The 13,760-nt window shown below is 43.9% G+C and overlaps 2 non-coding genes across 2 annotated transcripts; both read left to right on the forward strand.

Annotated features, from left to right (window-relative positions):
• The first annotated feature begins 5,953 nt into the window (after window positions 1-5,953).
• On the forward strand, window positions 5,954-6,027 carry trnat-agu (transfer RNA threonine (anticodon AGU)). Its single transcript has one exon. It is a non-coding gene; the product is annotated as a tRNA-Thr (tRNA).
• Window positions 6,028-9,209: 3,182 nt separating this feature from the next.
• On the forward strand, window positions 9,210-9,291 carry trnan-guu (transfer RNA asparagine (anticodon GUU)). The gene has a single exon. It is a non-coding gene; the product is annotated as a tRNA-Asn (tRNA).
• Window positions 9,292-13,760: the final 4,469 nt, after the last annotated feature.

Raw genomic sequence — 13,760 nt, forward strand, 5'->3', positions numbered from 1 at the left:
GTTCTAAACAGCATGGCAACCGCGGCAACAAACACATCCGTTTTTCGAAGTTCGATGTTCCCCAGCTCCCGGATTGAGTGCGGCCACGACAGCAACGACATTCAGGCCGCCTGTCCGGCCCCGCTCCCTCCAATCACAGGTTGCTGGCGGAAGGCCGCAAATCCCGCCTCAGACAGCGCAAAACTGCCGATCCCTGGGAAACAATATACCACCGAAGCTTTGACAACACATCGCAGGCATCATTTGTCCCGCAAACATAGATACTTGCCAGCTGTTTCAAACTTTATTGCCTGAACAAGGATTTGATTTCTGCACCCTCAAATCACGAGCCGCTTATAGAAATCTCAGAGTCTACCGACTGAGCGACCCAGGCTCAATATACGAAAAAGATCCATTGTACAAATTTATGGTAGGACTCTGAATTATCCTTCGTGAACGTCGAACTGAGTTGAAGATCCCTTTTATAAAATTCTCAGTAACGTGTTGAGGAGAATCCTTGTTTCTGTTGAACATGATGTAAGAAACATGGACAGTGAACTCTTGAGTTTACAATTCTTCTTGTTTGTGCCAAATGTCTTCTCATTCGTTAGCACCAATTAAAATAACACTTTATCCAGTGGCTCAAAAGCTAAACTTGCCCCACACGGGAGTTGGAAAAGGCCTCTCGACCTTTCATGTATTAACATCTGTAAGCTGAATAATTTCATCCGTTACACAGTGACACCAGGCAGCAGATTTCCCTTCCAAATTTTCCCCACACGAAACTTCCACCCGATGAATATCCGCTTAACGAAAAGAAGAATTGTGTGTTTGGTTCTTCAGATTTAAAGATTTCGCACCGGCGCCTTTGCCATATCAGCTGACGCTAATCGCCCCCTCTCCCCCTGTAAACAAGTAAACTCGCACCTACTGTTGTAAGACGGTAGGCCAGAGGAACCCAAGTGCCCACATGGGAACACTAAGAAGCAGATGCGTGACGGAACAGACCAGTTGTACCTTGAACTCCGGTCAAAATGTTCGGAGTAAAATGTTCGTCTGTTCTCGGTGAGGCTGAAACTCACAACCTGGGCATTTCTGAAGCTGATAAAAGTGCCGCTCGCTGACCGCTTGCGCTACAAGAGCTTCGAGATCTTTCTCCGATTTCTCCAAGAAGCCTCCAATCAAGATGCACTTCGATAAATATCCGCAGTGATCTTTAAAAGCCATGGAATCTGAAACAAAACCCCAGAAGATAAGAACTTTTAATTATATTATTATTAACTTAGGGACAATTTTTGATGGTACTTTAAGGAGGATTTGGGGAAAGTGTGAGACGAAACTGGGAAACTCTCCCTGGGCTGTCGGTGACTGAAGAGATGGGCGTTATTTCATTTGAAAACCGAGGCTCGGAACTTTCTGATGGAGAACTGTGACAGAAGATTGTGGTTCGTGACAGTTGCCGGTGAGATCGAGAGGAGACGGAGAAAAGTCAAAGTCACAGCTGTGACAGCTCAAGTGCTCCGCTTATCTGTAATATTTAAAAAGTAATGCACACTACGGGGCAAACCGAATTGGTATCGCTTATCAAAAATATTAAAAGACACGGGGTCAAACGCGGATTTGTGAAGAGGGAATGGTTTTAACCCCCAAAGCGAAATCATTCCACATGAATCTGAAGTGTCTTGGGGAAAACGGCAGTGCGAACCGCTACGTTCGTGTCATGACTTGAAAGACCCACCAATTACCGACAGTATCTTTGAACGAGTTGTGTCAGCAAAACCGTGATTGAAGCCGCTTTGCGTTTGTCAAACGTGTAGGTGACGATATTGGGATTGATAAAGGTCGATTTCAATTATTTGAAATATCACTGTACGTCATGACCCGAAAATCGACTGCAAAATCGAGTTTTTCCTATCAGTCCTGATTGAAGGGAAAGGCGCACCAATCAGATCAGGGAAACGAAGAGCAGAATAGGTGAATGAAACTTGCACGATTGAAAATCCCTGTTTGTCGGAAGATTCAGTCCCCAGTGGTGGAGAGGATTGGTATTTCGAGCAGTTATTCACCAGCCTCAATTTCAGTAATTTCCCGTTGCTGACAATGAGATGAGTCGAAATGAGCAGGTCCAACGAGCCAGTCTGTAACACAGGCCAATGTCTCAGTGCAGCTCATTACCCAGTCACTGGGCTCCATTATAGCCGCTCCTGTCAGCAACACACAAAGAGAAATTGTAAATCTGAAACAGAAAGAGATAATGTACAAAACTTTATATCGACCACCGGGTTTTCCCTTTTTTCGGCTTTTAAAACAATCTGTTTCACAGTTTGTCAAACCCGAAACAGCCTCTGGGATTTGCCGATTGTAATTTCAATGGAAATTGGGACCGTCACTAATTATCGGAACAAATATACCCGCTGAGGTTTCGGGGTTGTTATTGGTTTATTTATATCAGTGAGTGACCGATTTTAAACTAGGTGAGGGTCTAAACATAAGGTAAAAGCCTGGGATAGACAAGAGATTCTTCAATGTATCAAGTTAAATTACACTGATTCCACCAACACTGCACATCACATCCCTTAAACATTGTTACCTGTTACTATATAAAACTGGTGAGGGTGGAAATGGGAAATAACCGAAAAAAACCTTAATTGTATCAAACTTATTATTATTATTATACAAACAATGTACAGCCTATCCCTTAAAAAAGACTCAATGTAAAACCAGTCGCCAGTCCCAGACCCGCTGTGACCGTGATGTGATTTGCATCCGATTCTGACTGACTTAGTATCAGACGCGCTCCCGTCAACAGTAAACGGATGGGGCCGGATTCATCAGAGAAAAATGAGGACCGACCTCCGCATAACCTGTCCTCATAATTTAACCATTTTAGCCCTGGTATCATTCTGGTGAATCTGCGCTGCACCCTCTGCAAGGCCAATAGTTCATTCCTGAGAGGTGGTGCCCAGAACTGAATGCAATACTTTAAATGGGGTCTCAGCAGGGATTTCTATCTGTAACATACTTCCCCCCTTTGAATACCGGTTTCCCTGAAATAAAGGCCAACATGCCATGAGACATTTAAATTCATTTTTCTAACATTCCACTGGCTTTTAGCGATTTCTGTACTTGGACCCCTAAATCTCTCTGCTCCTCCACAGTTCCCAGATTCTCACCATTTAGAAAATACTCTGATCTATCTTACTTCAGTCGAAAGTAGATGAGCTCACACTTGCCCATTTTGAAAGTTTGAACAGACTGGTGCTCTTCTGTATAGAAATGAGAATGCTGAGGGGTGACCTGATATCGGACTTTAAGATTATGCAAGGGTTTGATAGGTTAGACGTAGATAAGGTGTTTGCACTTGTGAATGCGGGGACTCCAAATCATTGGGGCCATGATTATAAGATAGTCACTATTTAATTCAATATGGCATTCAAGAGGAACACATTCACCCAGCGAGTGGTTAGAATGTGCAATTCGCTCCCACAAGGAGTAGTTTAGGCGAATAGCATGGATTCGTTGACGGCGAAGCTAGATAAACACATGGAGGAGAAAGGAATATAAGGGTCTGCACATACGGTTAGATGAAGAGGGGTTGGCGGAGGCTTGTCTGCAGCATAAACACCGGCATAAGCTAGTTGGGCCGAATTGCCTGTTTCCGTGATGTACATTCTTTGTAATTCTATGTAACTCCATCTGCCACAATTTTGCCAACTCACTTAATCTTTCAGTTTCCCTATGCTTCCATTTACAATATTCACTGTGACACCTAACTTGGTGTCAGCGACAAACGTGGATATAAGAACATAAGAACATAAGAAATAGGAGCAGGAGTAGGCCAATCGGCCCCTCCAGCCTGCTCCGCCATTCAATAAGATCATGGCTGATCTGATCCTAACCTCACATCTAAATTCATGTCCAATTTCCTGCCCGCTCACCGTAACCCCTAATTCCCTTTACTTCTAGGAAACTGTCTATTTCTGCTTTAAATTTATTTAATGATGCAGCTTCCACAGCTTCCTGGGGCAGCAAATTCCACAGACCTACTACCCTCTGAGTGAAGAAGTTTCTCCTCCTCTCAGTTTTGAAAGAGCAGCCCCTTATTCTAAGTATATGCCACCTAGTTCTAGTTTCACCCATCCTTGGGAACATCCTTACCGCATCCACCCGATCAAGCCCCTTCACAATCTTATATGTTTCAATAAGATCGCCTCTCATTCTTCTGAACTCCAATGAGTAGAGTCCCAATCTACTCAACCTCTCCTCATATGTCCACCCCCTCATCCCCGGGATTAACCGAGTGAACCTTATTTGTACCGCCTCGAGAGCAAGTATGTCTTTTCTTAAGTATGGACACCAAAACTGTATGCAGTATTCTAGGTGCGGTCTCACCAATATCTTATATAACTGCAGCAATACCTACCTGTTTTTATATTCAATCCCCCTAGCAATTAAAGCCAACATTCCGTTGGCCTTCTTGATCACCTGCTGCACCTGCATACTAACTTTTTGACTTTCTTGCACGAGGACTCCCAGATCTCTTTGTACTGCAGTACTTTCCAGTTTCTCGCCATTAAGATAATAACTTGCTTTCTGATTTTTTTCTGCCAAAGTGCATAACCTCACATTTTCCAATATTGCATTGCATCTGCCAAATCTCCGCCCACTCACCCAGCCTGTCGATATCCCCTTGTAGGTTTTTTATGTCCTCCTCACTCTCTACTTTCCCTCCCATCCTTGTATCATCTGCAAACTTTGATACGTTACACTCGGTCCCCTCCTCCAAATCGCCAGAATAAGCGGCAGTCTATTCCGTCGTCTACGTCATTTATACACCGGGTCTCTTCCTCCCACCTTCTAACCAGCTCCCAACCCGTTTCGATAGGTTGCTTTAAATTCTACGCGCTCCCATTTATGTTCACAGTATCTTCTGTGGTACCTTATCGAATCCTTCTGGAATTCAATATTATATAACATCCATAGACACTCCATTATCTACCACGTTCGATATATCTTCAAAAAGTTCAACTAGCTTTGTTGGACTTGACTTACCCTTTATAAATCCATGCTGGTTCTCTCTGATTACTTCATATTTATCCAAGTGCTCAGGCATTCCTTCCTTAATAACGAATACTGGTAACGTCCCCACCACGGACGTCAGACTAATGGGTCTATAATTTCCAACTTCATCTCTGCTACCCATCCTAAATAATGGAGTGACATTGACAATGTTTCAATCAAAGGACCAATTCCTGAATCAAGATATTTTGAACGATCATGACTAAAACATGTACAATTTCCTCGCCTATTCCTCTTAGTCCCCTCGGGTGGTAACGATCAGGTCCTGGAGATTTGTCTATCTTTAATCTAATTATTTTCTCCATTGCCATTATTTTACTTGTACTGAATCCCCATGATTTATTTACAGTTGTCCTCGTGTCTCTGGTAAGTTATCGTCATCCTTTTCTGTGAAGTAAATATTTAGCAATTCTGCTATTTCCTGATATTCAATTACAATATCACCTCCATCTGTCTTTAAAGGGCCCACATTACTCTTAGTCACCCTTCTTTCTCTTCCTGTACTGGTAAAAATCTTGATTGTTGTCCTCATTTTCCCTCACAGGTTTTTCTCCTTTTCCCTGATTGTTCCTCTTCCGGTTTTTAGTTTCAGCACCGCAAGAAATAATACTTTGCAATAAAGTTCGGCTCATTAGTTCTTTACTGTCAGAGAGAGAATTGTCTGATCCCCTAATTTATTTAATGTAACAAACACAAGCACACATAATCATCGGTGTATCAATGCACTGATGGATAGACAAAGATAAACACAGCGAAAAAATGCAGGAAGGATCGGGATGCACAGGGAAACGGACAAGCGAAATCGACAAAACCAAACGGTCTGAACCCCGAACAGACAATAACGTGTCGCTGATATATGTTATTGAGAGGAGGTGTGAACAAGTTGTCACCAATTGGCGCTGTGGCTTAGCTGGTTAAAGCATCTGTCTAGTAAACAGGGAATCCTGGGTTCAACTCCCAGCAGTGCCTTATGCAACTTATTATTTTCACCTCATTTGTGGAATTAAGCGACAAAATAACACTGTGGTGTTTGTACTTGTTCAGGTTTCAGGCGGGAACAGATATCAAGATGACTGCTCAAAAACGCACTTTCATTATTCAGACAGACCTCTCATTGAATGTGTCTGTAACACGTTCTTGTTTCTGGTCTCGTTGGGGTCGGGGTATAATTCACGATTTGAAGTTTAAACCCGGAAGTAGTCCTAATTCTGACCGAGACTCGTGATCTTGACCAGCGGTGCAAACTTTTGCAAACTGGAAAATGAAAGTTCCTAAATCACTCCACCTGAATCCCCGGGCCCTGACGAAATATATCCCAGGCTGTTAATAGAAGCAAGGAAGGAAATAGCGGAGGCTCTGACCATCGTTTTCCAATCCTCCCTGGCTACAGGTGTGATGCCGAAGGATTGGAGGACTGCTAAAGATGCACCGTTGTTTAAAAGGGAGAAAGAGATCGATCGAGTAATTACTGGCCAGTCAGAATAACCTCGGTCAGGCTGAAGGTATTCCATTAAATCTACACTGTACTTCCTCCACAGCCAATACTGGGAGGAGGGGACTCTTGACTGACAAGCCTCAACTCACGCTCTCTCTTATTCCTGGGATGTGCTACTTTTGAAAAAAAAAGGTGAGTATCTCTGTACCTTTAAACTCTCTGTCTCTCTGAATAGCATTGACAGTGTATTGTAGGACGGTGTGAGTGTCTTTCTACCTTTAAACACTCTGTTTCACTGAACAGCATTGACAGTATATTGTAGGACGGTATGAATGGGATGAGGGTCTGTGGGGCGAAGTGTAGCCGATTGGGAGCAGCGCCCGTTTGCGGGCTAAGTATTGCACGCTTGATTTTCTCTCTCCCTTCTATCTTTCCTTCTCTCTTTCTTCCTTTCACCTCCCACTCTCCCATTCTTTCTTTCACTCTCATTTCATTCCTCTTATTTCGTGCTTTTTCTTTCTGCCCCAGCACCTTTGTCTGTATCCTGTTTTTGTTCTCTCATGTGTCTCTGTTGGATGATCCAAAATTCAGACCCGCCGCTGCCTCCAGCTTTTTCTTCCTTCCACAATCATGGTCTATTTCATTGAGACTTTCCTGCGGCCTTGCCTACTCTAACACTCACTTTCACATTCTTACACCTTTAAGTTTGCTCGACATCGACCGCTGTTTCTCGGGGACACATGTCCCGTTCGCATCAATGTTCATTTGTGCCTTGAAACCAGTCGATACATTTCGATCTGCTCCAGAGACAAGCTCCAAGAAAGCAGGGCTGGCATTCGGTGGGACAGCGGTATACTTTTCCGTGAAATTTCCATGGGGTATCTTGTGCAACCGGGGATGTTAACTGAAGAACTGGGTTTTGTTTCCATGGTCGTTCGCGCTTTTCCCCGAGCAGTTGATTTGCGGTAGAGACGGGCGGCGCGACATAGCTGCGAAAGACGGATGAAAGCTGCACTTTTAGCAATCTGGGCGGTGCAGGAAAGTCGGAAATGTTCCGCTTGATCTTAATAGGTCTGTGGAAATGTCCGATTGTAAAGGAATGAGGAGAAATGAAAAGAGCGGCAATGGTGAAAAAGTGTCGATTACAGGAGGTTGGCCGTGAGCGAAAGGTCCTTTGAATGTTCGTCGCGGAGGGGATTTTGTTCCGAAACCGCAGACTTTCAGCGCCTGGGGAAAGTGAAGTTGGAGCTTTGTCCTTGGGTCAAATTGGGTGTTTTCAGGAAAACGGCCATTGTGAAATCACAAGAATGAAAACAGAAAATGCTGAAAACGCTGAGCAGGTCAGGCAGCACCTGTGGAGAAAGAACCAGCGGAAACGTTTCAGCTTGATGACTTTTGGCATCCGAACTGAATGGTTTGCCGTGTGTGTGAGTAGCTTTGTTGTCTAAGATGCTGACTTCCATTTCTGAATTATGTAGGTGCGAATCGCACTGCTGCCAAAATTTGTAGAGCTTTTCATTTTGGCCGCTTCACCAAAAACCCTTCATTGGTAAGAAGTGCTTTTCCGCATTGCTGGTTTACACGTGTTTGAACAATTCAGCAAAGTCTGGATTACTACCCAACTGTATCTTACACGGAGGTGTTGGGAGTGTAAGGGGTGATCGAGGTGAAGTTTCAACCAATGTGCACAATGGCGGCCTGGTGAACCGAGTACCTCTTATAGTCAGTATAATATAAAAGATATGGACCATAATTATGTATTTCTTCTTTGCATCACACTAGGATTTATTATCAGGGAATGAACATGAACAGGTCGATTTCCGTCACGCTCCGGTCGCTTTGCATCGCCTCCGACAAATAGAATAGAATCAAAGAAAGGTCACAGCACGAAAAGAGGCCATTCGGCACATCGAGTCCGTGCCGGCTCTCTGCAAGTGCAATCCAGATAGACCCACTCCCCCACCCTTTCCCTGTTGCCCTGTATTTTCTTTCGTTTCAAATACTTATCCAGTTCCTTATTGAAGACAATTATTGAATCTGCCGCCACCACCCCCTCGGGCGGTGTATTCCAGACCCTGAACACTCGCTGTGTAGAAAAGTTTTTCCTCATGCCACGTTTGGTTCTTTTGCCAAACACCTTAAATCTATGTTATCTGGTCCTTGAACCTTCCACCAATAGGAACAGTTTATCTCTTTCTACACTGTCTAGATCCTTCATGATTTTGAATACCTCCATTAAATCTCCTCGTAACCGTCTCTGTTCCAAGCAGAACAACCCCAGCTTCTCCAATCTATCCATGAAACTTATGCCCCTCATCCCTGGAATCTTTACAGTAAATCTCTTCTGTGGGGATTCGGTATTAACATCGCCGAATCCCCCACCATTAACATACTATTGGTTACCATTAACCAGAAACTTAACTGGACCAGCCACATGAATACTATGGTTACAAAAGCAGTTCAGAGGCTGGATATTCTGCGGCGAGTGAATCACCTTCTAATTTCCAAAAGCCGTTCAACCATCTATAAGGCGCAAGTTGAGTGAGTTGGAATACTCATGTGATGGCCATCGACCTGAAACGTTAACGCTGTTTCTATGTTTAAAGATTCTGCCTGACCTGCTGAGGATATACACATTTACAGTTTTGATTTCAGGTTGGCAACATAGCCAGTATTTTAATTTTGAATAAAGGGGCTTTCGCATATTTTTGCGTGCGACGAGGTGACCGAGAGGTTAAGGCGATGGACTGTTAATCCATCGTGCTGTGCACGCGTGGGTTTGAGTCCCATCCTCGTCGTTATTGTGTTTAAGTTTTGTTTCTCTCCTTCAATCCACACAGAAGGTCTGGTCAAAGTCCCATCCTTCTCGAAACGGCAGACAGAGGGTTTTGCATTATTTGCTGAAATCAGCAACAGTTCCTTCCAGGAAGGTGTTGAGATTGTAAGGTCGCGAAGTATCAGATTGTACATTGGTGTCATTGTAAAAAGAGTAAATCTTATGTTCAACCTAAGAGAAACGTATGTACCATCATGATGATTTATGTCCGGATCATTCCGTGTCTGTGTCTGTTAAAAAGGGATGTGCAAAAAGCCCCGGATCATTCTGTGTGCGTTTTACCCGATTTTCTTGATACCTTTTTCCTTCTGAACTGAAATGACGATCCTCTCTCGAGAAGAAGGTTCACCGCCTGCTTCGGGCAACTGGTTGGAAAAGTAACAAAAACTGATGAGGCCAAGTTCATTCGGCTGGACTTCCATTCCAATCTCCGCACTCTATCCCCCATTCAGACCCACCCCCGCCTGGACATTATAAGCTGCGATATTCATAAGGGAATGGAGAAGCCGAATATCACGGTTATAATTTTCTTGGTTGCTCAACGCTGAATAGCATCAATTACAATGATTCAGAAGGTAATCATCGAATCATAGAATCTTACAGCACAGAAGGAGGCCATTCGGCCGTCGTGCTAGTGTCGGCTTTTTCGAAGACCTGTCCAAATTAGACCCACACCCCAGATTGTTCCCAATAATGCTGCAAATTAGTCCTCTTCAATTATGTCCAATTGCCTTTTGAATGATCCCATGGAATCTGCTTCCACCACCCTTTCAGGAAGTGCGTTCCAGATCTTATCAACCTTCTGTGTGAAAATAATTCTCCTCAATTCCCCTCTCGTTCTTTTCCCAATTATTTTAAATTTGTGATCTCTGGTTACCGACCCACTTGCCAGACGGAAACAGTTTCTCCCTACTTGCTCTTTCAAAACCCCTCACTATTTTGAATATCTCTATTAGGTCTCCGGTTAACCATCTCTGCTGTAAGGAGAATAATCCCAGCTTCTCCAATCTCTCCACATCACCGAAGTCCCTCATCACTGGTATCATCCAGGTCAACCTGCTCTGAATCCTCTTCAATGCCTTTTTATCCAAAAGTGTAGTGCCCAGACCTGTACAATATACTTCAGCTGAGGCCTAACCACTGATTTGTAAGGATTAGTATGATTTCCTTTTTTATATTCAATGCCCCCATTTACAAAGCCAAGTATCCCATACGCTTTCTTAACCGCCTTATCAACTTGCCCTGTTTTATGAATATGAACTCCCAGGTCCCTCTGCTCTTGGAACCCCCATAAATTGTTCCATTTAGATTATACTGCCTCTCCATGTTCTTCTTCCAAAAGTGCATCACTTCACACTGATCGGCGTTAAATCTGTCACGTGACTGACCGTTTCACCAGTCTGTCTGTGTCTTCCTGAAGCCTTCTATTATCTTCGTCACTTTTTCCTGCGTTGCCAAGTTTTGTATCATCCGCAAACTTTGAAATTGTACTCCCTATTCCCACATCCAAGTCATTTAAATATAACATGAAAAGCAATAGTCCTGATACCGACCCCTGGGGGATTCCACTGCATATTTCTCCCCAGTCAGAAAATCATCCGTTCACTCCTAACCTCTGCCTCCTATCCCTCAGCCTATTACTTGCCCACGTTACCACCGGCCCTTTAATCCCACGTGCTTCTAGTTTTCGAATATGTCTGTTATGTATTAATTTCTAAAATGTGTCCTGAAAATAACTGTAACCCAGTAATTTTATTGTTAAACAATGAGAATACAGATATTAAGACCGAGTGATCGATCGGGTTCATTCCCATTACCCGAAGGTGACGGGACCCGAGGAGGGGAAATCCCATCTGGGTTTATATTTTCCGCAAACGGAGACGGAAAATAGCAAAATTCATTCCGTCGAAATCCAACAATTGGACGAAGATCCGACAGCCTTTTCCCATCCGGGGTTTCCAGACCTGGCCGTTGAAGGAAGCTTGATAAGTCCATGAGGGAGCAACACCGAAAGTGAAGAAACGTAGAGATAGAGAGATACATGAAAAGAAAAATAGTATAAATCTCCAATTCTGTGATTGAACAGAATTTAAGCTGCAGCTTAAAGGAAATTCTTCGCATGTCGTGAAATCTTAGAGTTGTATGTAAGGCTGGATTATAACTTTATTTCTGAGAGAAGTAAACACTGCCTGGTAACTACAGCTCTTATTGATTTAACCATTTTACAGTGGCGGTGTGAAGTGATTTCGAACCTCAGTGAATTTCAAGACCATGCTTGACCCACTCGGTTGGTCACCCACAGGTCGCACGCGGTTGGAGACTGCGCAGGCTTATCACAGGAACTCTGCCAGACTGCATGTTCCAGACTTGTATCCAACGCGACACGTGCAGCCTGCAGCCGTGTTTGCATTGGTGGTTCAGGGTCGAACCCTCGCCTGCCGACGGCGAATCCAGGGGTTTGGTTCCAGGCCAATGCAGCTTCCTTTCCCTTTTGCATCTGTACCCATGAGATCGCCTGAATTGGGATAAATTCATGTGCCGGCTTCAATCTGTACAACTTCTTGAAAGATTATCTTCATTTCGTCCACGTGTCTTTCGTGGACATATCCTCTGCATTCTCCCCTCTGGTGTTCAAACATGCTCGGCTGGAGATAAGTCAAACCTGCCTTTTGCATCGCTGATAAGATGTGAGAAGCCAATTGGTGATTTTTGAGCAAAAACGGGGACACATCAGGGGTCATCCGGGATTTGAGCCAGTAAAACTCCCTGAGCGAGAATCAGATCCAAAGATCAACTGGCAACAGAGCCGTGCAGCCAGTGTAAAATTTCGCTGCCACGCAGCCGATCCGCCATCCTTTCAGAACATCATGGCCATTCAAACTCGCTTTCTTGTCCGATATACCGTGTGGAGTAATTTCAGGTTCTACACTAATTATTTCAAATCAACAATATTTGTCTCTCTTTATCAAAATCGTTTTGAATCTACGACTTGTATTATCAAGTAACACTTTACAGAATGAATTGCTCTGAAACGACATTGTCGTCTGTCTCGGCACCGTCACAGTTTACACTCTACGATAAGTACACTTTACTCAAATTGCTGCTTTCATTCACTATGAGAGCGAACAGCCATTAATGTGGATACATTAGCTATGAATTTATCAGCTGGGTTGTACCTTTCCTTTTCCTACTGTCTCAGTATTTTTTTTTCTTTACCCTTCTCTGCTATTGTTGCCGGTTAGATCAGCCATCGCCGTTCAAGGAAGCCTGAGAAGTCCATCGGGGACAACACAGAGAGACAAGAGACAGAGACAGGGAGAGAAAGAGAGATGCATGCAAAGAAAATAAAGAGTATAAATGTCAGGTTTTGCAAACTACCAGAATTTAAGTTACAGACTGGAAGAGATTCCTTCTCTGGTCTTGAAATCTTGCAAGAGAAGATCTGACACTAATTAAAAGCACCCGCCACGCTGGAGAATCTCTCATTCTTGGAGGGAGATAAATGCGGACAATTAACTCCAATTAATCTATTTCAGCACTGAAGTGATCTTTCAACAGTCGCTCTGCGAGCAGAATTCAAACCTGGGCAGGAAAACCTCAATTGAATTTTGAGTCCAACGCTTTAAACACTCGGCCACCGCAGCTATAAACGGCATGTTCGTTCAGATAGGATTCCAAATGGACACATGCTGCTGTTACAAACGCGCGCATTGATGGTGCTTGGGGTCGAATTCTGACTTGTTACGCTGGAGACCTTGGTTCAATTCCCGATACAATGCAGGATCATTCTGTAACAATGAGGAACTGAAGAACAAAAGTATACTATTTCGCCCCTCGAGCCTTATGCGCAATTCAGTGAGATTAGAACATAAGAACATAAGAAATTAGAGCAGGAGTAGGCCAATCGGCCCCTCGAGCCTGCTCCACCATTCAATAAGATCATGGCTGATCTGATCCCAACCACAAATCTAAAGAACACAAGAAGTCGGAGCAGGACCCGGCCACACAGCCCCTGGGCACTCTCCGCCACCCACAGGGCATTGACCGATCCGAACTCAGCTTCATGTCCAATTTCCTGCCCGCTCCCCATAACCCCTAATTCCCTTTACTTCTAGGAAACTGTCTATTTCTGTTTTAAATTTATCTAATGATGTAGCTTCCACAGCTTCCTGGGGCAGCAAATTCCACAGACCTACCAGCCTCTGAGTGAAGAAGTTTCTCCTCATCTCAGTTTTGAAAGAGGACCCCCTTATTCTAAGATTATGCCCCCTAGTTCTAGTTTCACCCATCTTTGGGAACATCCTTACTGTATCCACCCGATCAAGACCCTTCACAATCTTATATGTTTCAATAAGATCGCCTCTCATTCTTCTGAACTCCAATGAGTAGAGTTCCAATCTACTCAACCTCTCCTCATATGTCCGCCCCCTC

The sequence above is a fragment of the Heptranchias perlo genome, chromosome 20 (genome assembly GCF_035084215.1).
Source record: "Heptranchias perlo isolate sHepPer1 chromosome 20, sHepPer1.hap1, whole genome shotgun sequence".
NCBI classification, from domain to species: Eukaryota; Metazoa; Chordata; class Chondrichthyes; order Hexanchiformes; family Hexanchidae; genus Heptranchias; species Heptranchias perlo.